Source organism: Gymnodraco acuticeps, unplaced genomic scaffold, assembly GCF_902827175.1.
Source record: "Gymnodraco acuticeps unplaced genomic scaffold, fGymAcu1.1, whole genome shotgun sequence".
NCBI lineage: Eukaryota > Metazoa > Chordata > Actinopteri > Perciformes > Bathydraconidae > Gymnodraco > Gymnodraco acuticeps.
The window spans coordinates 928993-952318 of NW_022990186.1; the positions used below are offsets into that span (position 1 = coordinate 928993).

Here is a 23326-nt window from a genome sequence, read left to right on the forward strand (position 1 = left end):
CTGCACCGCCCTCTGCACCCCCCCAGCGGGTCCTCCGCTGTGTGGATCTGCCCCCTGCGGTCCTCCTGTCAGTGGCAACGGCGTACTGAGCAGCATCTCCAGGAGAACACTGGCACCATGAGCAGCACTGGTAAGACCTGTTTTTAAATACGAGGTTTAAATGGCTTTTTCTCGTGAAGTGGTTAAAATACTGTTAATGTTCCTATAGGGCCAGCTGTGTTGGGCTTTGTCCTTATTTTCCCTATGTGTCACCTGCTTTGGCAGCACAATAATAATCATTTATTTAGATTAAACATATGCATTTAGAATTAGAAGGCCTTACGATCGATAGATACATAGCCTACTGTACTATATTATACTATGCTACACTATAGGCCTACTGTAATATACTGTACAGCTTTAGCCTGTATCTTATAATGTATACGGTCATTAGAGCAGCATCAGGCTGCACCACTATGTGATGCTACACCTAGCATTCAGGGTTCTCTGACATAGTTTCACATTTGTTTCTGTGAACTTGCATGTCATATGGGCTAATTAGACCGGAAGTAGAATCGCCCACAGTAGATCTGCTGGCTCCTGACTCCTCTTTTATTATTATTGTTTTTATTTTGTACGTTTTGTTATTGCGCTGTTGACGAACCTGCGATCTAAGTTTGTCATACATGACATAACTACACCTTTGTGTCTATGTTATGACAATACACCTTTGAATATTGAATCCTGCTGGCTGCTGTCTCACCTGGTTGTGGGATTGGGGGATTCAATAAATGTAACACAAGTCTTCGGGCCTAACTAGTTGTAATTTTGAGTCAAAGATACAGCTACAATGTACCTGGACTTGGCGAAAGAAACAAAATAAATGTCAAAATGTTTCCATAGTAACCAGTGATTGCCGTTGCATCAAATAAAACCAGAAAGTAACTGTGACTCAGTCAATAGTAGGTACAGCATATATAAAACGAGCAGGTTTTGATCTGGTTTCTCTTCTATAATATGTAAGTTGATAAATAAATATAAATACTGTAGCTAATTTAGCAAATTAAAGCATGGAGGGCCCCACATTCTAATGAGACCATCCATCCTGTGCAGATCTGCTGTTAATGAGAGTACTGCAGTTTGTCTGGGGCTGGAGACAGGAGGAATTCATTAGCACTCTGCTGTAAAGTGCAAACATCCTCACACAAACAGGAGGCAAACACAGGTCAGCGTTGGTCTGGAACCTTGTCTCTAATTTGTGTGGCCCTGTGGAAGTTCCACCTGACCTGTGAAGAATGTTGCCTGGATATGTGAGGGGCAGGAGATGAAATGTTTCTTCACATTTCTACCTGTTTATGATTACAGCTGGTCTAAATATGAAGGGACATATTGGCAGTGGCGGTCCTGGATACATTTGACTGGGGGGGCCATGCTGGGGCCGGTTATTTTTTGAGAGGGGCACATTTAATGTGGGACAAAAGAGACAAAGACAGTGTTCAACATTTTAAGATGACTAGTTTTGTATAGAGTCATCCGCACAAAAAAAACAACATAAAATTGATAATGCCGCTATCCAACTAAAATGTTATCATCATTATAAACCCTGCTTTTATGGGGGGCACAAGGGGCTCAACGCTTATTGTACAGTGTTTCTCATTAAATGAATAACTTCTGTGCAAAATTGACATAAAACTTAAAAGTCAAATGATAGAAAAAAAAGTAAAAAATGTCCAGCTATAAACTGACTTTGGTTACATGATCTCCAGTGGTGATAATGTAGATTTTCATATAAAAACAAAACCACAATCTCGAGATGTCTTGTGTAATTGTGTATCATGATATCTCAATATATGATATCACTAAAACATTCCATAGAACCATAATTTAGGATTAAGAATCATCCCAGAGCTCCTCTTTTAAATAACAATTTATAATGGATTTGTATCATGTAGCTTGGCTTTAGAATTTGTGTTCTGGGATTACTTTTATTTGTTTAGTGTGGAGAAAAAAACGTCCCAACAAATCCAGTCCTTAGAACTCCCCCCCCCCCAGAATACCTGATCCACCCTGATCCTACCAACACAATATAATATGTCCTGGCATTTTAGCAAAATCCTGCATGACCCAATGAGATTCTTGGATACAATTCTAACCCTAAATTCAGATGATGTTTCTCTTTAAAAATGACAAAGAACAGTTAGAAAGACACTTACTGGGACTTGCAGGTGTTTTAGCGTGGTTTTTAAGTGTACTCTCTGTTTGAACCTGTTTACCTGTACCAGTGGTGCAATCAAGTCTAAATAAACTTCTCAGAACAGGCTTGGCATGAACACACCCTGAGAGAAATCAATCTGAAGGCCAGTCTGCATTCTTTCACAATACATGTAATCACTCTTTTGTTGATCACTAACTGGCTTTGTGCTTCCAGCCGAGACACATGGAGCCCTTTAACCACCACATGGATGGAGGATGGTAGAATAGCCTGTAAATCCAAGTTCAGGTTCCTGCTTAACCCACAGAAGTAGAAGTCTGATCAATATCAATCAATTAATAAAATATATTTATACAGCCCAATATCACAAATTACGCATTTCTCTGAGGGGGCTTAACAGTTTGTACAGCAAACACCGCCTGTCCTTAGACCCCCGCAGCGTAAACGGGAGAAATCCCAAGAAACCCTACAGTACTGTTTCCTTCCTGTTTGTGTAGAGTTGAACCTAATCCTTAGCAGGCAACAGACGTCAGAAACTGAAACCATGTCTTTATTTATAGCTAAATGATATAAGTCTTTATATTTCATTATACTTCTATATAAATATAAAGAACCAAAACCAAACCCAACCTTATCCCAAAGCTTCATGCAGCGGCCAGCCCGCTGCTCTGAACTCCTGGCTGGTGCTTTGCAGAGCTCTGCAAACGGTTCATCAGTTTGGGCTGGAAAAGAAAACTACCAAACCATTGCTATTATTTGCTTATAGTTTTAGTGACATCTCGTGTTTATGCCAACATTTGATGGGATTCCTATTTTATTCCTGAAAACTAATTTCATGATAAGATCAAAACCTACACTTAAATATTTCTGCTGGCATTCAGATCAATGTTTTAGACCACTGTGGAACATAATATGTGACAAAGATTTGTGCTTACATTTGAACCAGTAATGAACCAGTAAGTGATGGTTAGTGAGCAATTACACACTATATGATTATGTTGCAGTCAGACTCATTCCCTCTGACTCCTTCTGTCGTTAAACCATGTGTCACAACTCCCTGGTTCTGCCCTGAAAGGCGTGTGCCTCTGGCTGTGGTTCTTTGTGTGTCCATTGTCAGGAATGATGAAATGTTTGTTTACACATGTGCAGTTAGTGTAGAGGGGAGAACATAGAGCACGTTGTTGAAGATATAAGACTTTTTTTCCAATTTTTACTTAAAAATCTAAATTCTTGTTCAACCTCCACATCATCATCAATTGTGCATATCATACAAAACTATTTATTGATTCTCAATTCTTTTGAACACATTTCCAAACTATTTTTGCAATTGATTATGTACACTTGTCTGATGTTTCCTACATTATCAATGGCTTATGTCATGTTGAATTAAGTGTTATCATTACTTCACAATAAGGAAATGAACAGGGTAGACAATTGCTACATTTGTACACGTGTTGGTAACCTGAAAAACCTGCTAAATGGAATTCAGCCATCATTTATTTTATTAATTTACAAATGTTGCTTTTCTTACTGTCACATGGAGAAAATACTTTAGTAACATACCTTATCTTATTCATTCTTTAAATGTGATGCTCTGCTGATGAAATAACGGTCCGGCTGACATACAGCTCTTCTCTCCGGGATAAATGCTGGCTGACCTCACTTGTGCTAAGCCCACACACACACACACACACACACACACACACACACACACACACACACACACACACACCACACACACACACACACACACACACACACACACACACACACACACACACACACACACACACACACACACACACACACACACACACACCACACACACCACACACACACAGCTGGCTGCTGGTTTATTCTTTAGACAAACTGATGGTAATGTTTGTAACTGCTGTGAGAATCATCTCAGAAACATTCAACACTGACACAATCCATTCTTTTTATTAATGGTTAGGCTAAATCGTTTTTAACAAAGTATTTCATTTTCTCTAATACCAGGTGTTCTGTTCCTTCAGTTGTGCTTTGTAAATGGTGAAGTGTTTGGAACATTCTGTTGTGATACTGACTTAAAGATAGGGTTGGATACCGAATTACATTTAGATTCCAACGGCATCATTTCGGAATGTGAATTTCGGTTCCGCTTTTCGATGCCTGAGGAAATGTTTCTCGCCGCTCTCCGTAGCCTACTGTATGACTGCGGCGGGGCGGGAAATGTAGCGTTGTACCTACACTTCCTACAGCGTAACCTGAGACCAGGGCCGGCCCGTCGCACTGGCAATGATGTTCGCCTAGTGCGCCAGATCTGTGGAGGCGCTGCGCTGACAGCTCTGGGAGCTGTCACAAATAAAAAACAAAATATTAATATTAAGAGTAGCCTACATACAAAATAGGGGTCAATGATAGAAATATAGAAAATAAAATATCAAGCAGATACTGTAGTGACCTCTACAATAAAACAGTTTAGTGCAGGACATCCAAAGATATTAAAGGTCACATGTCATGGCCATTTCCACTGATCATAATTCCATTGTTGAGGTATACTAGAATAGATTTATACTGTGCAATTTTCCAAACTCACATTGTTTCGCATACAGCATCTCTGTAAACTACGTGTATTCACTCTCTCCACTAAACGGCTCGTTGCAGCTCTTGCCCCCCCCCTCCCTGTGAGCCCAGTGTGCTCCGATTGGTCGGGACCAGTCGGGACGTTGTGAATCGCGCTAAGCTCCGTGGAGGTGTGATTTCCTTGTTTAGCGATACACAGCGAAACGCAGCCAAACTCACCCTGAGCACACACAAAGTCACAGCCGAAGTAAAAACAATAAGTGTGGCTTGATATTGAGTAAGAAAAAGGTTGATAAACGCTGTGAGAATGGGTCTGCAGAGAGAATTTCGCCGCGATCCCAACTGTCTGTTATCAGCCAGGGAGGAGAGATCAGCAGAGCTGCATGCACTGTGTGTGTGAGGAAGTCCGTGGATTGGTCAATTTGGACCAATCAGCGGGGGCTTAACGTAACGGCTCCGCGGACGTAACGGAACGGCTCCACGGATTGGTCCATTTCGTTCCGGGTACGACATGACATCAGATGTCCCCGGAAGAATCAAATGGATGATGACGTTTCACCAACGAGGCGTTTTGGGGAGGTATTTTCTGTATTAGAGTTTACTCGCTACATGGTGTACTTTGAGGGTTTTGACTCTGCACACCGTTAACATGCATAAAAACCTTCATAACACACAAGGGGACGGGTAATAACCGGAAAAGCATGACATGTGACCTTTAACAGGAGGATGTGCAAAACAGACAAACTGATAAGGCTGAATTTGACTCAGGTGTAACTAAAGTCTGATTTAAGGGTTGTTTATATTTTACATCATTAATCAGAATCTGCAAAGTAACAAAAATAAATGTAGTAGAGTAAAAATACCAGGTTAACCTCTGAATTGTAGTGGAGTAGAACAAAGTAGTACATGCTGCTGTAACAAAAACATTTCCCAACTTGGGCTCAATAAAGTATCTTATCTTATCTTAAGATGATCGATGGCTACTGCCATATTTGCTAATGTGCATCTGAACCTATACAAGTGCATGTTTCAGGCTTATCAATTAACAACAGGAGGGGTCACAGACATAAGACCAGCTGTTAAATAAACCTCTTCTGACCTTAGCTGTCATGTGGGTATATTAAATGCTGCCCATTATGGACACAAGCCATTTTCACCCATGTATTAATTATATATTTTAAATTTGATAACACCAATGTGTTTCGTATCCCCTACATCTCCAGGGATGTATACAGTTTAATACTGGCAACTTCTAATTGTGGGAAATATGAAAACGTGTTTTAAAACTACAATTCCCAGTCGTGCCATAGAACATGTTGTGAAACACACAATAGCCAGCATGTGTAATAGACCTATCGCTAAGCCACGCCCCCTTTGAAAACTCGGACAAACAAAGCCGACCGTGAATGACTGTTGACAATGGCCGCGGGGGGAGTTCAAGTCAATGTTAGCAGTGGTGGTCACTACATTAAATCTATAACTATAACTGTCCTTGTTGGTCATCATTTTCACTGTTATGCACCTGGCTGACTGTTACGTTACCTTTTTCTGGTTGAGGGTCTGTGTCTTTTCGGAGCAGCACACACGAGAGCCCGGATGGGATCTGGATATTCCAGAGTTGGCTTCCCATCTCTGAAGTGCTTTGAGGTGAAAAGACAGTTAGCTAAAAACACCAGCTAACTAGCGAGGACGAAAAGTCAGACAGCAAACGTTGATGTTGATAACACTGTAGCTAGTTAGCTGGCTAACAAGTTGGCAGCTAACGTTAGTTAGCTGGGCTGGATATACGCTAGCTAGTTGGCAGTCAAAGTCAATCGTTAGCAAACTAATAGTTTGGTCTACGTTTCTAATACATGCCGTCAAATATTATGTCTTTATGAATTGACCTTACCTTTGAGCAATAATAAGTGTCCTTGGTAATTGTCTTCACATTCAGTTGTGTATGTGCTATGTGGTCGACGACACAGCATAATCCACCGCTTGCATTTGTTGAGTTTTCTTTTGGGCTTCGGAAAAGGTACGAAATATACTCCTCCATCCAGTCTTTTAGGGTACCTGGTGTCCGAATTACAGGTACCCCACGCACAGCGTTTCACCATCAGATATTAGCTAGATAATAAACATAGAAACTGAACTCTTCACAGTGGTTTTCGATCACAGACGTCTGGTTTTGGTTTGATGCGCCCCACAAACGGCTTTTCTGGTGATGTCCGAGTTTACTGCCAGGAGGGATTTTTGCTGTGATATGATTGGACAAATTCTATTTGGGGCGTGGTTTAGCGATAGGTCTATTCTGGGGGGGAGGGCTGGGCTGGACCCGTCCAAGTCCAGTTTTGGAAAGTCTGCCTTGGTTCCATTCCATTTCAAAGAGCTGTTTGACACTCGGCGTAACCTTGTCGCACTGCCACTCCAACATCCAATCACAGAGCTTGAGGGCTAATCACGGGGTTTGTAAAGCAAGGAAGATGTTGTAGTCCCAAACGATAGCTGGGGATTCTGGGTAGTGTAGTGTCTTCGGAAACTCTGTAGTGTCTAAACTCCGAAAAAACAATTTGTTTCTCCGAATCGAAGGTTAAAAACTAGGGCTGTCAAGTTAACGCGTTAATAACGCGTTAACGCAAAAAATTAACGCCACTAATTATTTTAACGCGATTAACGCATGTGTATTTTTTTTCCTCTGCCGCCCCGTAGTTTCAGAGCGCATCGAGTTTAAAATACCATCTACAAGCTGATGCTGACAGCCCCGCTCCTGCCGCCCGCTTGTGGCATTGATTGATTGATTGAAAAGTTTATTAACAGCTTGTATATTGGGTACTGTACAGCTCAAAACATACAATTGTTAAGGGGATGCAGACCAGAGAAATACTTTTGTCTTGTTTACATCAGGGTCCCCCATTTCCAATTCATCATATCATTTAAGACATATAAGACATATTTGACATACAGATGGCTTATTTACAATTTACATACAGGTGGTTTTTTACATACAGATTGCTTATTTACAATTTTAATTTTAGATTTCGTTCTAATACATCCTAACCGGACATTTAAGACATAGCCTACCAAGTCTACAGATATACAGTTAGTAACAGAGTCTAAAATGCGAGTATATAGATGGGGGGGGAAGCTGTCCATTGTACGACAGGTTGAGATTTGTACCATTACCTGGGCCAGTTTTGCAATGCTCTCCCCCGAAGGTGCTCTTTAAGAGAGGTTTTGAAGTTAAATATAGTTTTACTTTCCTTTACAGTTGTGGGAAGAGCGTTCCACCTTGATGTGGCATAATTGCGAAACGTGTATTCTCCCTTTTTTGTGCCAAATCTGGGTTTCACATGATTTGTGGAGCTCCCTCTGGTGTTATGATCATGGTATTCCTTGACCTTTGGGAAGAATTTTGACATGTACATGGGTACCATAGAGGTGTAGTGGATCTTGTAGACCAGGCCCATTGCAAGCAGACCACACTTCCACGCTCACCGGCAGGCACCGACTGGCTATTGGGAGCGAGCGAGAGAGAGACCTTACGCGCATTGTTGTTGTTAGCATCTGGTGCTAGCTAGCTGCGCTAACGGATATAAGGAGCTGTTTAAATGAAAACAGAGAAGCGACATTTCGCCACAACTGCGCCGAGCACTTGACTTTATGCAGGAAGCTAGACAGTGGGACATTGTACGAGAAGTCAGCACACTCAGCACGGATACTGCGCAACATGATTGCAGCGTCCAGACAGCCCCCGTTCGAGCATATGCCTTGAGTTGCACATAGCTCCAACGATCACACACACACACACACACACACACACACACACACACACACACACACACACACACACACACACACACACACACACACACACACACACACACACACACACACACACACACACACACACACACACACACACACACACACACACACACACACACACACACACACACACACACACACACACACACACACACACACACACTCACACACAAGTTGTATTGTATTATTGTATGAGAGAGGTTCCAGGTTGAATTGAGGCGAATATTTGTAATGTTCAGAGGTTGTTGTGTTTAATATTCATGAGAATATTTGTCATTGTTCAAATGATAGTAAACATTAGCATAAAGCATATTTGTCCACTCATATGTTGATAAGAGTATTCAAAACTTGAAAAATATTCCTCTAAGGTACATTTAGAACAGATCAAAAATGTGCGATTAATTTGCGATTAATCGCGATTAACTATGGACAATCATGCGATTAATCGCGATTAAATATTTTAATCGACTGACAGCCCTATTAAAAACACAAAAGCATTGTACACAATTTAAACCAATCAATATTGTGTAATTAACAAGGATAAACTGATGTTTTTTAGTGGATGAGTAATGGAGATATCACTGTGTAATCATTTGACAGTGTGGGGAATACTTCCGGTTTTATTATGAAAACTTCGAGACCGGAAAAACTGTTTTTACCTACGCTAACTTTACATGGAAGCTGCCCCATATATACGTTCTCCTGGCGAGACCTCAAATCATCTTCGTATATCTATCAAACTGTAGATCCTACACATCCACTGGACGTAGATTATAAAAGTACAATATACACTTCTCGCTAGAAATCTAATAAAAAAGCATTTTAATGGCCAAACTATTCTACAATTTAGGATTTTCCAGAGAGGGTTATTTGTGAATAAACGACCCTCCGGAGCGTTTGCAATCGACAGGAGCATGTTGTTTCTTACACGACCACTAGAGGTGCTACACTTTAAAACGTGACTCTGGGTCGTATTTAGCTGCTGAACAATCGACCTATATGGTCGTTTTTTGTAGGAGGACAGGCTGGTCTTAAACCCATACATCTTGATTCTGGCTGATGTATGTTTCACCTTTGATTATGTGACCTGTCGGCTGCTTAAAGTGTTCACAAGTTGGTTCAGTGGAGTGAGTTTGACTTTTGTAATTTTCTTGAGAAATGTTACAAATCATACTCCATTCGTGATGCGCATCACAGAGTTCGTTGTATGAACAGGAACAGCAACAAAAACAGATGCCCCAAATGTGTCACCATCATAAATACCTAACAATATTCCCTTTACCAATAGATCAAATGAAATCTATTCTCACCCCCATGCAGTGCAAAAGGACAATCTAAAAGGACTCACTGATCCAGTGAATACTAAAGCTCCTCAGAATGTGTCACTGTAAATATGGAAGCCTATCTCAGCTGCAATATGAACTAGGGCTGTACCCGAATATCTGAATATTCGGTCATTGGCCTACTATTCGGTTTTCAATTTCGTTATTCGGATATTCGTTGTTGTTCTTTTTTTTTGGCAGCCTGACACAAACTGATGAACCCAAATGCACGACCCAGAGACAAAGTCTTGAATATATAAGAAAAGGTATATTTATTATCACAGTTCAGGTAATCCCTCTTAACAGAGTAGGTGGTGGAAATATCATTATCATATATCCATATAATTGTTTTCAGTTAAACCAAAGGCACAATGACCAAGAAAACAAAAACAAAATAGCAGCTAGGTATACCCGTTTTTGGTTAGGTTGAGTCTGCTAATAAAATAAAAGAGTCTTGATTTGCTTTGATTTGGACCTAATATACAATACAATACAGCTTTATTTATAGAGCACTTTAAACCTCCAGACCAAAGTGCTGTACAGGCAAATAAACAAAACAAAAAATACAAAAAATAGCACAGCACAGCTCACACACCATAAAACAAGTACAAGTAAAAACAATAGACAATTTAAAAGCAATAAAAGCAACACTCTAAAATATGTTAATACGCTAAGGTGAAGAGGTGGGTTTTAAGAAGCGATTTAAAAGCAGACAGTGTGGAGGCCTGTCTGATATGCATGGGCAGATCGTTCCACAGTGTGGGAACCGCTACAGAGAAGCAACGGTCCCCTCTCCGCTTTGACTTGGTTCTGGGCACATTCAGGAGCAGTTGCTCCGCTGACCTGAGAGGGCTGTGTGGATAAGCTGTGTGGTTTAATGGTAGGGCTTTCTACAAAAAGTGTTAGTCTGCCTAGAAGGGTACTTGCTGACTTTAATTTGGAACTGATTTCGGACATTATGAGGCATTTTGTTGTGGCATCACCAGCACTGTTTTAGCTTAACAAGGTCAACACATTTTTATACATTTAGTTTTTTAAGTAGCGGAGTTGCATGTTCACATTTCCCTACCCCACATATTGTTCTTATTACTTTTTTTTGGGATACAATTATTTTTTGTATATTTGTTATGTTCGTGTTTCCCCATATTTGGGAGCAATAGTTATGGTAAGAGCAGAGAATGGTGGTATCTTCAAATAAATTAATGTCAGCATGTTTGATGTGTTGGTAATATAATTCATGTAAATCAGAAATAGTTTTGGTTCTAAAATTGAACCTTGTGAGACTCCACATATTATTGGAAGTTTGTTTGATTCTCCCATCTCTACATATTGCTGTCCTCAGTTAACTCTTGACCCACTCATTAGCTCGACCCCTAATGCCATAATGTTCTAGTTTTTTTTAGAAAGATATCATGATTTACTGTATCCAAAGCTTTTTGAGGTCAATGAATATTCCAGTACATTCTTTCTCAATGTTATTTGTGATTTCTTCAACCAATGTAATCACTGCAGATGAGATGGAGTGTTTTTTCTGTAATCCATATTGGCTGGGGCATAATATTGGGCTATGTCATTATAGGATTTATTGACATCTTGAAGCTCGAATTCAAATTTCCCAAATTTCCCAAATTGGGATCAATAAAGTTCTATCTTATATTATCTTATCTAACAGCCTGCCACATTTCATTTTTTAGGTTCATGTTTAATTTGCTCAGAGATCTTTCATTTATTTTCCGTTTAAAAAAGTATGTATTTTGTATTTATTAAGAACAGGTTATTTTCCACTTTCCAAAAACGGGCAATTGATCCCTGACATCTGTTCTGAAAGCACCACTGTGGTGTTCCATTTCTAAAACATTAGTGAAGATGTTGTCAATTAACGTTTCAGTTAATCAGTTATCCTAGTTGGATTGGTTGTAAGTGAGAAGACCAAGGGTGATCAATGTTAAAGTCTCCACACAAATAGAGAATTTTATTCCAATAAGGTCCAAGCATTTCTTCCACTAGGTCAGTGGTTCTCAAACTTTTTCTGTCAGGCCCCCCCTTTGGAGAAAAAAAAAAGTCGGGCCCCCCCAACACAAATAGTCAGGCTCAGTGGCGGCGCCAGAGATTTATTTTGGGGGTGCTGTGGGGTAGCTTGACGTTTCATAGAGGGTGCTCAAACATTTAGGGTTTCCCATGAATGTCCCGGCGCTACAGTGGAATTTTCTACTGCAACAATCCCCACGCAAATACACAGTGTACCCGCAACTGTTACAATGAAGGCTCGATAATCAGCTCACGGCATATAGGTGTAAGCAGGGGTAAAGTGCTATTTTTATAGGTGGTGTGTGCATGGACCTCACATAGGGGGGTCCGGGGGCAAGCTCCCCCGGGAAGATTTATTTTTAAATATTGAAGTTAAAAGCATCAATCTGGTGCACTTTGAGAGCAACATGGAGAGATCTATGGATACCTCTCTCAACACCCATTTGAAACAGAACTGTAAACAGATTTACTTTTTCTTTATGGATATTTTACAAATCATCCTTTTAAACTTTATTCTTTTTTTACTGTCATATAGTATTTCATACCTGTTTTACATTTATTCTCTTGTTTTTGTATAATGATCATATAAACGTGTGCCTCGGAAATAATTGTTTACATTAATGGTGACCAAAACGTTTGAGACCCACTGAGATAACACTGACAGAGTCCTTTAGCTCACTCTCAGTCTGACAGAAGAGGACTCTCCTCCACTTTGTTGTTGAAAAAGCTCCTTATATTCGTTAGCATAGCTCGCTAGCACCAGAAGCTAACAACAACGATCTCCAGTAGCCTACCGGTGCGCTCTCTCTCGCTCGTGCACACAAAATGGCTCGTTTCACACACACACACAGTCGAGCTTTAATGAAACACAGAGACCCAGACGTAATAGTACTGTACTGCATTATATTATTTTCGAATCAATAATTTTTCAAATTATGTTTTTTTTTTTTTTTTTTTTTAATATAACCATTTTTCCTCCTGGTCTCTCGTGCCCCCCCTGGCATGCCTCTGCGCCCCCCAGGGGGGGCGCGCCCCCCACTTTGAGAACCACTGCACTAGGTCATCAAATTCCTCAATATCACTACCTGGTGTTCTATACATGCATGAGACAAATATATGTTTCTTCTGTTTAAGCTCAATTTCTACGGTGACAGATTCAAGGAGGTTGTTATGACAGGCGGAGAGACTTTATACCAATCTGGCAGAGTGTGTTTTTAACGTTAAAGTGGATTAATGAAAGGCCTTTAATGTAGTGGAGTTGTGTATAGAAGAGTTTATCACTGTAGTAGCGGCATTTTTTAGGTTTCTGTAAAAAATGTAATCTGGATCAATGTGGTTGTCGAAGCAGTTATCTTTTTGGGGATTTTCATTTACGAAATCTAGGTCTTTATTCTTTGTTGTTCTCCAAAGGTCATTTGGCCGTTATCCTTACTATCATACTTGATAAAGTGGCAGCTTGCAAACATTGTGAATATCTGGATAAGTCCTCATTGTTTTTCACAAGTAAGACTTTTCCTTCGTTGCTCTTGATGAGGTCCGTTGCCGTTTTTGCCATCCCAGCGTTCCTTTTTGTCAGATGCTAGTTATTGTAGATTCACGTTCTTTTCAGTTTCTTAGCGTTGATCATCGTGCACTAGGGGTGTAACGGTATCCGTATTCGTCCCGTACCATCACGGTTCGGACGTCACGGTTCGGCACATGCAGTCACACGACGAATACGCCTTTTTTTTACAAGTGGGAAAAAAGTCTGTCATTCAGGGCAGTATCCATTACACTATTTATAATCCAGAGGGCGGTATTGCGCCTAAAAGCTGTTTGCCAGCCGCCCTTAAACAACAAATGAAGAACAAGAAGAAACAAAACAACAAAACGAACAAAATACAAGAAGAAGAAAAGTTAGTATGGCGATTTCAGATAACACACAGGAGCTAGAACCCACCTGCTTCTTTTAAATCAGCTGTGTGGGAACATTTCGAGTTCCCTGTGGACTACAATATCGATGAAGTGTGCGAGTGGTGGATCGAACGAAGACGGTGTGTCGGCGTTGTTCGACAGCGGTGCGGTATGCTAATAGAAACACACGCCAAACATGCTAAATCATATCAGAAGGGATCACCCAGATTTGCCAATCACTGGAGCTCGGCAAAAGACAGCAGCAGTTCAACAGCTGATCCCCGCTGTTTTTAATAAACCAACAGACATGAAAGCCGAGAGACCAAAATAAATAACGGAAGCTTTTGGCATATGCGCTCTTGAAACACTTTCTTATTATTTATGATGTAATATTTTCAAGACATTCTTTTTAGTTTTACAGCTTGATGAAACCTTTTTGTTTGACATCAGTCATTATAGATAATATGGCCATCTGAGTGTGTGTGGTACTGTTTGTGGTTTGTTTTTAACTGTTTAATACAGTTAATTATTCCAAATGTCAGAGTTCCTTATTTTTAAACTGAAACTTTCACTACTGTTCAAAAAGAAATAACAACAAACCTGGAATTAGGCATTTGGGACTTTTTTTTGCTTTTTCTTGTTGTACCGAACCCGTACCGAACCGTGACCTCCAAACCGAGGTACGAACCGAACCGTGACTTCTGTGAACCGTTACACCCCTATCGTGCACACTTTTGTCTTTCCATTTTCCGACGGCTTTCCAAGTGTGTGGCAGTCCACGATGTCCTCTTTTCTGGTGTACTGATCCTTCTCTCCAGCATCACAATCTGTTCATCTTTTTCCTTCATGATCCTTTCCGTGTTTTCCACCGTTTTCAGAAGTTTTTAATTGTTAGGCTATCATCCTTTCGAGTCTTACTTATATTACTTATATCCATTGTAATGCTGGATAAAGCATCCTTAATGGGGATACATTAAGGGGAAACACTGTATTTCTTTTTATTTATGGATATTTTACTAATCACTCCCCTTTTAAACTGTATTTTTTATTTATTTACTGTCCTACATATTGGAATGATTTATTTCCTTGTTTTTCAAAACTATATTAAATAGATAAAGGTGTGCATTGGACATATTTGTTTACATAGATGACCAAACAATTTGAGACCCACTGAGATAACTTAGACTAAAGTTAAAGTGTTATCTAAACACTCAGAGAGTCCTTTACCTCACTGAGCTGTAGTTATCAGCCTCTCAGTCTGACAGGAGAGAGCTCTCCCTCCACCTTGTTGTATTAACTGCTCTGTATACCCATTAGCGCAGCTAGCACCTAGACACCAACAATCCCAGTAACTGGTGCACGCTCTCTCTCGCTCGCTCACTGTCACAAAATGCGCTCGTGCCACACACGCACACACAGAGGATGTGTGCTCCTCCGTGGAGATTGCGTTAAAATGTAATAATAAACACATTTGAAAAGTGGGGGGGGACACAAACAGGATGCCTCCTCGGCATCATGGATGTCCGAGTTATCCAGTGTGTCGATTTCACGGGCATTTCATCGGACGTCTGCACTGAGGAGAGCAGCTGCAACGGCAAGTTGTTGTTCTAGATAGCGTTCAATCATGTCCAGACTGCTGTTCCAGCGAATCGAATCAAATACAAGCTAAATTAGTTCACGCCCTGTGCCGTTTAAAAAATTGCATCGCGATTCATTTTTTAGCTCAACCGATTTTTATCTTAACGCATCTGCACCGATTTTTAACCGATTCTCGATGCATCGTTACATCCCTAGTCACTAATGAATATATTATCTGTCCATAGTAGTCAATAATAAATATATTGTTTAGAAATATTCATGTTGTCCAAATCTCAATAATCTTAATTTGATGAACATTTGTTCACCCTGGACCCCATTCCCTCCAGCTTTGTTAAGGCCTGCCTTCCTACTCTCTCTTCACTCATCACTACAGCAATCAACTCCTCCCTGTCTTCTGGCACCATCCCACCGTCCCTAAAAATAGCTGCTATCACCCCTATTCTGAAAAAACCCCTGACTAAACCCTGACAACCCTGATAACTTCAGACCAATCTCGAACCTACCCTTTCTGTCAAAAGTTCTGGAACGCGCTGTAGCGTCACAACTTAAGCATCATCTTTCTGCTAATAACCTCTATGAAACTTTTCAATCCGGATTCCGCTCAAACCACAGTACCGAAACCGCACTCCTCAAAATTACAAATGACCTTCTCCTCTACTCCGATGCTGGTAACCTCAACATCCTCATCCTCCTTGACCTCAGCGCTGCCTTCGACACCATCAATCACTCCATCCTCCTCACCCGTCCTCTCTTCAATATATCCAGAACTCCGCCGCCCATCTACTCACCCACACCCGAATCCGTGACCACATCACCCCCATCCTCATCAAGCTCCACTGGCTCCCCATCCCCCAGAGAATTCAGTACAAGATCCTCCTGATGACATACAAAGCCCTCCATAACCTGGCCCCATCCTACCTGACTGACCTCCTCCATGCACAGACACACTCCCACTCGCTCCCTCCGCTCTGCTGCTGCCAACCTCCTGTCCCTCCCCACCCGGACCAACCTCAAGTCCTGGGGCGACAGAGCCTTCTCCGTTGCTGCACCCACCCTCGGGAACTCACTACCCCAATCCATCAGAGATTCTTCCTCCCTCACAGCATTCAAAACATCACTCAAAACCCACCTGTTCAATACTGCATTCAACCACTGACCACCCCCCTCCCCCCTATTTTATGTTCTGTTTATCTCTTTTTGTATTTCTTTGTTATCTTTTTTTTTTTTTCTCGTCTTTTTTCTCCTCTTAATTCTCTGTCAAAGCGTCTTTGAGTTTCATGAAACGCGCTATAAAAGTCCCATGTATTATTATTATTATTATTATCTTTTGAAAGCAAAGTTCAGATAAAACAGAACATGTTGCCCTCTGTGTTTTTTCAAATGCATCTTGGGAATGTGTGCGTACCTTTGGAGCTATGCTCACCTGGATCATATTACTGCTATGTGGGGAGAAAGAGAGACACACAAAGATCGATAACTTCAGTGAATTATTCATCAATTCACTTTCTCCTGAGTGTGTGTTACTGCATGTGTGTGTGTTCTTGTACTTTGATCGATCATTTCTGCAGACGGGGTTGTTGTCTTTGGCTCTCTGTTCTGTGCTGGTACAAGATATAATACCTCTGTGTCTCTGATAAAGAAAACATTAGTGTTTTTGTAGGCGAGACTGCGAGAATTCATGCTAACACTTCTCCATCACCACAGCAGTGTGAAAACACATATGCTGTTAAAGGGGAATTATATCTAAAAGCGACCTGACAGTGTGCCTTCAGTTGTCTTGGAGTACGTCTAGCAGTAAGTTCAGCAGACTATGTATCCTGATCTCTGCAGGCTAAAGGCTACACTAGCTGCTACTAGCATGACTCACCCCATTTTCCCACTAACTGTTGGTCGTCTGGTTGCATTATGGGTAATGTAGGAAGGAATTAATCTTTCTGTAACAAAGTTAGAATTGTAGAATTCCACATATTTGAGCTTTTAGCTATATTTTTGTATTTGCCTTGTGTAAGGCCTAGTTTACCCTACAAAATGTAAGTCTAAATGTTCAACTCTCTGGCATTTTTGGGGTGTGCTGACAAAAGACCCAGATCTTTGGGGTCACTTGCAAACTGACACTGGATATGTAAATGATTTAAACACAAGACTCCCAGATATCGAGCAGGTTCTACAGTCTACAGCAGGGGTGGGGAACCTCCGGCCTCCGGGCCGTATACGGACCGCGAGACCATTTGGTACGGCCCTCGAGGTAATTTATAAACACAAGCAAAACGTTTTTTAAAAAAAGAAATCTAGACCGCAAAATAATTAAACAAGTGAGTGCCTGTTTTTCCTGGCCAAAATCAGGGTCCTTGAACACAACACGAGCCTAACGTGTCATCACGTGGTATATGTCTCGTCTGACGGGTGCAGTTCTGACTGAGAGCACCAGAACGCCGCTCCGGCACTTCAGAAATGTCAGTACCCACAAGGAGCCGTACACATGCAGCAGTTTTTGAGTGGCTGTGTCTTTAGTTGAAAGCCCAGTGATCTGTTCATCTGTCATACTGATCATACAGTCAATAACTATATAAGAAGCTTTTTCTCCAACCAGTGAGGTAAAGGCACATCTTTATATGATCATTATAGTTGATAATAAAAAAAAGAGAATAAAGTAAACAGGTATAACATACTATATGACAGTAAAAAAAGTTGTTATTGATAAAGAAGAATACAGTTTGAAAGGAGAGTGATTTGTAAAATATCCAGAAAGACAAATAAATCTGCTTGCAGTTCTGTTTCATCTGGGTGTTGAGAGATGTATCCATAGATCTCTTAATGTTGCTCTCAAAGTGCACCAGATTGATGCTTTTAACTTCAATATTAAAAAAATAATCTTCCCGGGGAGCATGCCCCCCGGACCCCCCTAGAGGAGGTTAGGTTCCCCCCCACCCCACTTAAATCATGTCCACATGGATAAGAAACTAAATACATTTGCACACATCTTGTGTCCATATATTTCTGTTTTGGTGGTCATGCCACAACCGTGCACGTGCACGTGCATGCGTGCGTGAGTCATGGCCAGATATCTGGATTTAGAGGTTGCTTTTTCTTTGCACAGCATGAAAGAAAGGCCAAATGAATGGGCTGTGATTTTAGTATTTTTAAGCAGAGGTCAATCATTTGTACGGCCGTCGGAGGATGTTGAAAACATTGAAATGGCCCTTGAGAGGAAAAAGGTACCCTATACAGTGTTTACTTTGTATTGCATTTGCAGCAACGACCAATTTGTTGTTGCACGAAGAAAGACCCCCCCCCCCGTATTCCCAGTGATATGCTCATCTGAGCCTTTGAAGTGAATCCTTTATGACAGTCCTGTTCACTTCAGTGCTGAATTCTTTCCTGCATTAACCTGCTGTATAATGGGCCAGTGGTTTCCTGTTAGAGTTAAACACTGCAGGGTGTGAGTGATGAATGGTCCAACGTTTATCCTGGCAGTGCGATGACATTGCTAAAGGGAGTCTGGAGTGGCAAAATCTCACAGGTTTGGAGAGAACAGAGGTGAGGGAAAATATTCCTGTTACAATTCCAGATCTAGGTTATGATTTATTCTCCAACATATGGTTATAGGTTAGGTCAGCCTAGCTTGAAACAAGTTTTATTAATCCAAGACATCCCATAGTGTTGCACGAAGAGAAGTTTTATTTCTTTCCTGATACAGAGAACAAAATATGATGGCCTTTATATAACTTCTGTTTTACTTTCTTATCTTTTGTAGACACTGTATAGCCAATTCAGCAAAAAACATTAGCCATGTGTATTTGTCATAGTTGTGTAGACATCATTTTGTTATATAACAAGGGATTATTATTGGTTTATTTTTTAACTATGACCTCCATTAAGTGGTTTATATAACCTGGATAAACAGTTTGGGCTTGTTTACAACTTGTTTTTGTTGGACTTAGTTGCAATAATGTTGCTGCAGAAATTACTTAAGTATTTTATCACAATAACTTACAATTCTTTCACTTGTGTCTTTCTATTTACATTTAAACTTTTTAAGAGTCTCAAACCTAGATAAATGCAATCCAATACACTTGTTTACATATCTACAGTCTAGCCATTTATCCAAGTCCTGTCAATTCTGTAAGTTCTTTCCTCTACAGAGTCTACGGTCACCGACCAAATCAGTAGCTTTTAAAAAATAAAAATAAAAGACTAAACAAGTGCAGCAACAGACATATAGATGTATACTACAAGAGCAGAGACATATACTGTTTACTGTACATATGATAGTCTATAAATTGCAGATGTGCGAATAGTTGATAGAGAACTAAAATTATGGAGCAGTTCTGTGCCAGAGGTGATCTTTGTAAAGTGTTACTGCTGTTGGCAGGAATGATTTCCTGTATCAGTCCTTGTGAACACCATTGAACTCAGTGAGGCTCAGCATGGTTAAACCATACACTCAGCACATGCACTTTGCTCTGCATCAGCCAATGGACAGTTCTCCCTCACTGACAGTTGTACCATGGCCCTCCCTGTGTGCTACCCTGGCTCTATAATGGTGGAACGAGCTCCCCATTGATATCAGGACAGCAGAGAGTCTTATGGCGCATTTCCACTGCAGGGCCTCGCACGCATGGGCGCGGGAAGGGGGGTGCTGAGGGCGCTGCAGCACCCCCTAGCGGCAGGCAGGGGGTGCGGAGCTCCCCTGTCTGAATTATTATTTGACAGTTATTGCTGCTCCCGCTGTGCATAATCTGTGTAATATGTAGCCAATAAATTCCACATTGTTGGTAAAATAATATTTTGGCCTGCCCCGAATGTTTTTCTGTAGCACCGGAGAATTCTACCTCAAGTAATATAATACATTAACCGTGCTTTACGTGACCTCATCAAGACACTAGAGGAGGACGGCAGGACTGTAATTTCCCGTGTTCATTGAATGCAACAGAGGCAAGACACCAGAACCAATCAAAGAGTTGCATGGAAATAAAAGTGTGCTTGTGTTATTCAAGCTCGGCTCTGTGTGTGTGTGTGTGTGTGTGTGTGTGTGTGTGGTGTGTGTGTGTGTGTGTGTGTGTGTGTGTGCGTGTGTGTGTGTGAGAGAGAGAGAGAAGAGAGAGAGAAAAGAGAGAGAGAGAGAGAGAGAGAGAGATTAGAGAGAGAGAGAGAGAGAGAGAGAGAGAAGGAGAGAGAGAGAGAGAGAGAGAGAGAGAGATAGAGAGAGGGAGAGAGAGAGAGAGAGGGACCGGTGCCAGCAGCAGGGACCGTGTTGTTAGCATCTGGTTAGCTAGCTGCACTAACGGACATACGGAGCTGTTGGTTCCACAACAAGCTGGAGGAGAACTCTCCTCTCAGACTGAGAGGCTCAGGTGAGCTAAAGGACTCTCTGAGTGTTTAGACTCAGAGAGACTAGTTAACTTTAGTCTAAGTTATCTCAGTGGGTCTCAAACGGTTTGGTCACAAATTATTCAAAAGATTATTTCCGCGGCACACTTTCATATGATCATTATAGTTATATAAACAATAAGAGAATAAAGGAAAAACAGTTATGAAATACTATATGGCAGTAAAACAAGAATACAGTTTGAAAGGGGAGTGATTTGTAAAATATCCATAAAGAAAAAGAACATCTGCTTACAGTTGTGTTTCATCTGGGTGTTGAGAGATGTATCCATTCATCCATCCATCCATCCATCCATCTTCTCCCACTTATCCGTGGTCGGGTCGCGGGGGTAGCAGTTCCAGCAGAGAGCCCCAAACTTTCTTTTCCCTGGCGACATCAACCAGCTCTGACTGGGGGATCCCAAGGCGCTCCCAGGCCAGCGAAGAGATATAATCCCTCCACCTGGTCCTAGGTCTACCCCTTGGTCTCTTCCCAGCTGGACGTGCCTGGAACACCTCCCTAGGGAGGCGCCCAGGTGGCATCCTAACTAGGTGCCCGAACCACCTCAACTGGCTCCTTTCGACGCGAAGGAGGAGCGGCTCAACTCCGAGTCCCTCCCTGATGACCGAACTTCTCACCTTATCCCTAAGGGAGACACCAGCCACCCTGCGGAGAAAACCCATCTCGGCCGCTTGTATCCGCGATCTCGTTCTTTCGGTCATGACCCATCCTTCATGACCATAGGTGAGGGTAGGAACGAAAATGGCCCGGTAGACAGAGAGCTTTGCCTTCTGGCTCAGCTCCCTTTTCGTCACAACAGTGCGGTAAAGCGACTGCAGTACCGCTCCCGCTGCTCCGACCCATCTCACGCTCCATTGTTCCCTCACTCGAGAACAAGACCCCGAGATACTTGAACTCCTTCACTTGGGGTAAGGACTCATTCCCTACTTGAAGTGGACAGTCCATCGGTTTCCTGCTGAGAACCATGGCCTCAGATTTGGAGGTGCTGATCCTCATCCCAGCCGCTTCACACTCGGTTGCGAACCGATCCATCGAGATGCGAGATGTATCCATAGATCTCTTAATGTTGCTCTCAAAGTGCACCAGATTGATGCTTTCAACTTCAATATTTAAAACAAATCTTCCCGGGGGAGCATTCCCCCGGACCCCCCTAGAGGAGGTGAGGTCCACTCCCCACTCGTAAAAAAATAGCACTTTACCCCTGCCTATATGCCGTGAGCTGATTATCGAGCCTTCATTGTAACAGTCGCGGGTGTACTGTGTGTTTGCGTGTGGGGAGTGCTTTTGTGCGTGCTCTATAGTGCCCGTAATAGTGTGTTCACTGGAGTCCAGCACCTCAGCACCCCCACTCAAAATACCTTCCCGCGCCTCTGCTCGCACGGCTTAGAAGAGTATAGTTAGGCCTTGGTAGGCCAGGCTCACTTTATGCTGCGGTTCCATTACAGTTTAGGAACTGGGGTAGTAACTATAGTAACGCAGTGATGAGCCGTGACGTCATCTTCAATGCGGAAAACAAAACCAACATCAGCCGTTGGCTGTTAGCACTCAGAGCTCACAGCTCCTAATATCTGTTCAGAAACAAGTACAAACCACAGACTGCCTGTGTCATGGCAAATACAGTCGCTGCTTTATTTATGTCTGTATAGGCCGTTGTTGTGAGTGTGGACGGTCGGAGCATATACAACGTTAGCTTAGCCGATCTCCATTCAGAAAACACGCATTTTAAAAGGTTTTTCACCTGCCGTCTGTCTGCAGACTTGTCAAAGCATTAATTCATGGTTTTTACTAACCGGTATCAGTATGTTGTTACTTCGGCATCATTTTGAAACGTGTATTACAATTAAATCACGGTCAAATATGTTCATTTTGTTGTAGTTGTAGCCCCCTTGCCAGCGATTCTCTCAATAGTTTAGCATACACAGCCCGGTTGTTGGCCCGGAAAGAACCTGGATTTTGGAGAGCCAGAAAAACTGTGAAACAGTACCCGTTAGCCGGAACTACCCCTAGTGGAAACGCAACAAAATACGGGCCGGGATGGCACGGCACGCTTAAACCGTGCTACGCGCTGCAGTGGAAATGCACCATTACATATCTTCTGTCTCACTGAAAACCCACCTGTTTCACTTGCAACTTAATCTCTTAAACATTTTTTTAAAGGCACTAAAAAGAGTTTGCCCATTTGAAACTAATGCACCAGCACATTGGTCTGGCTTGTTTGAAGTGAATATATGTGCATTGTTCTTGTGGTAGTTTGTATCTCTATGGTTTATTGCACTTATTGTACGTCCCTTTGGATGAAAGCGTTAGCTAAATGAAATGTGTCTGATTCACCTTTATTGTTACAGCTCAGAAACGAAAGCACTTGAAGTTACATTGGATTCCAAAAGTAGAGATTTAGCTTTAAGGTGAGGTTTGATGGGTTCCTTTTCAAATGTAGATGAGCAGATGGTGCCTCTTTAAAAGGCATGAGATCAGGCTGGTAGGCCATTTAAATCCCTGTAGCAAATGGAAATTTGGGTAAAAGGTTAGATC

At 41.7% G+C, this 23326-nt stretch overlaps 1 long non-coding RNA gene across 1 annotated transcript; it reads right to left on the reverse strand.

The window, feature by feature from the left end:
• Positions 1–6305: 6305 nt before the first annotated feature.
• On the reverse strand, positions 6306–6899 carry LOC117547267. Its single transcript, XR_004569151.1, has 2 exons — positions 6648–6899; positions 6306–6396 (listed from the first exon to the last, which is right to left on the reverse strand). It is a non-coding gene; the product is annotated as an uncharacterized LOC117547267 (long non-coding RNA).
• Between the last annotated feature and the right edge of the window lie 16427 nt (positions 6900–23326).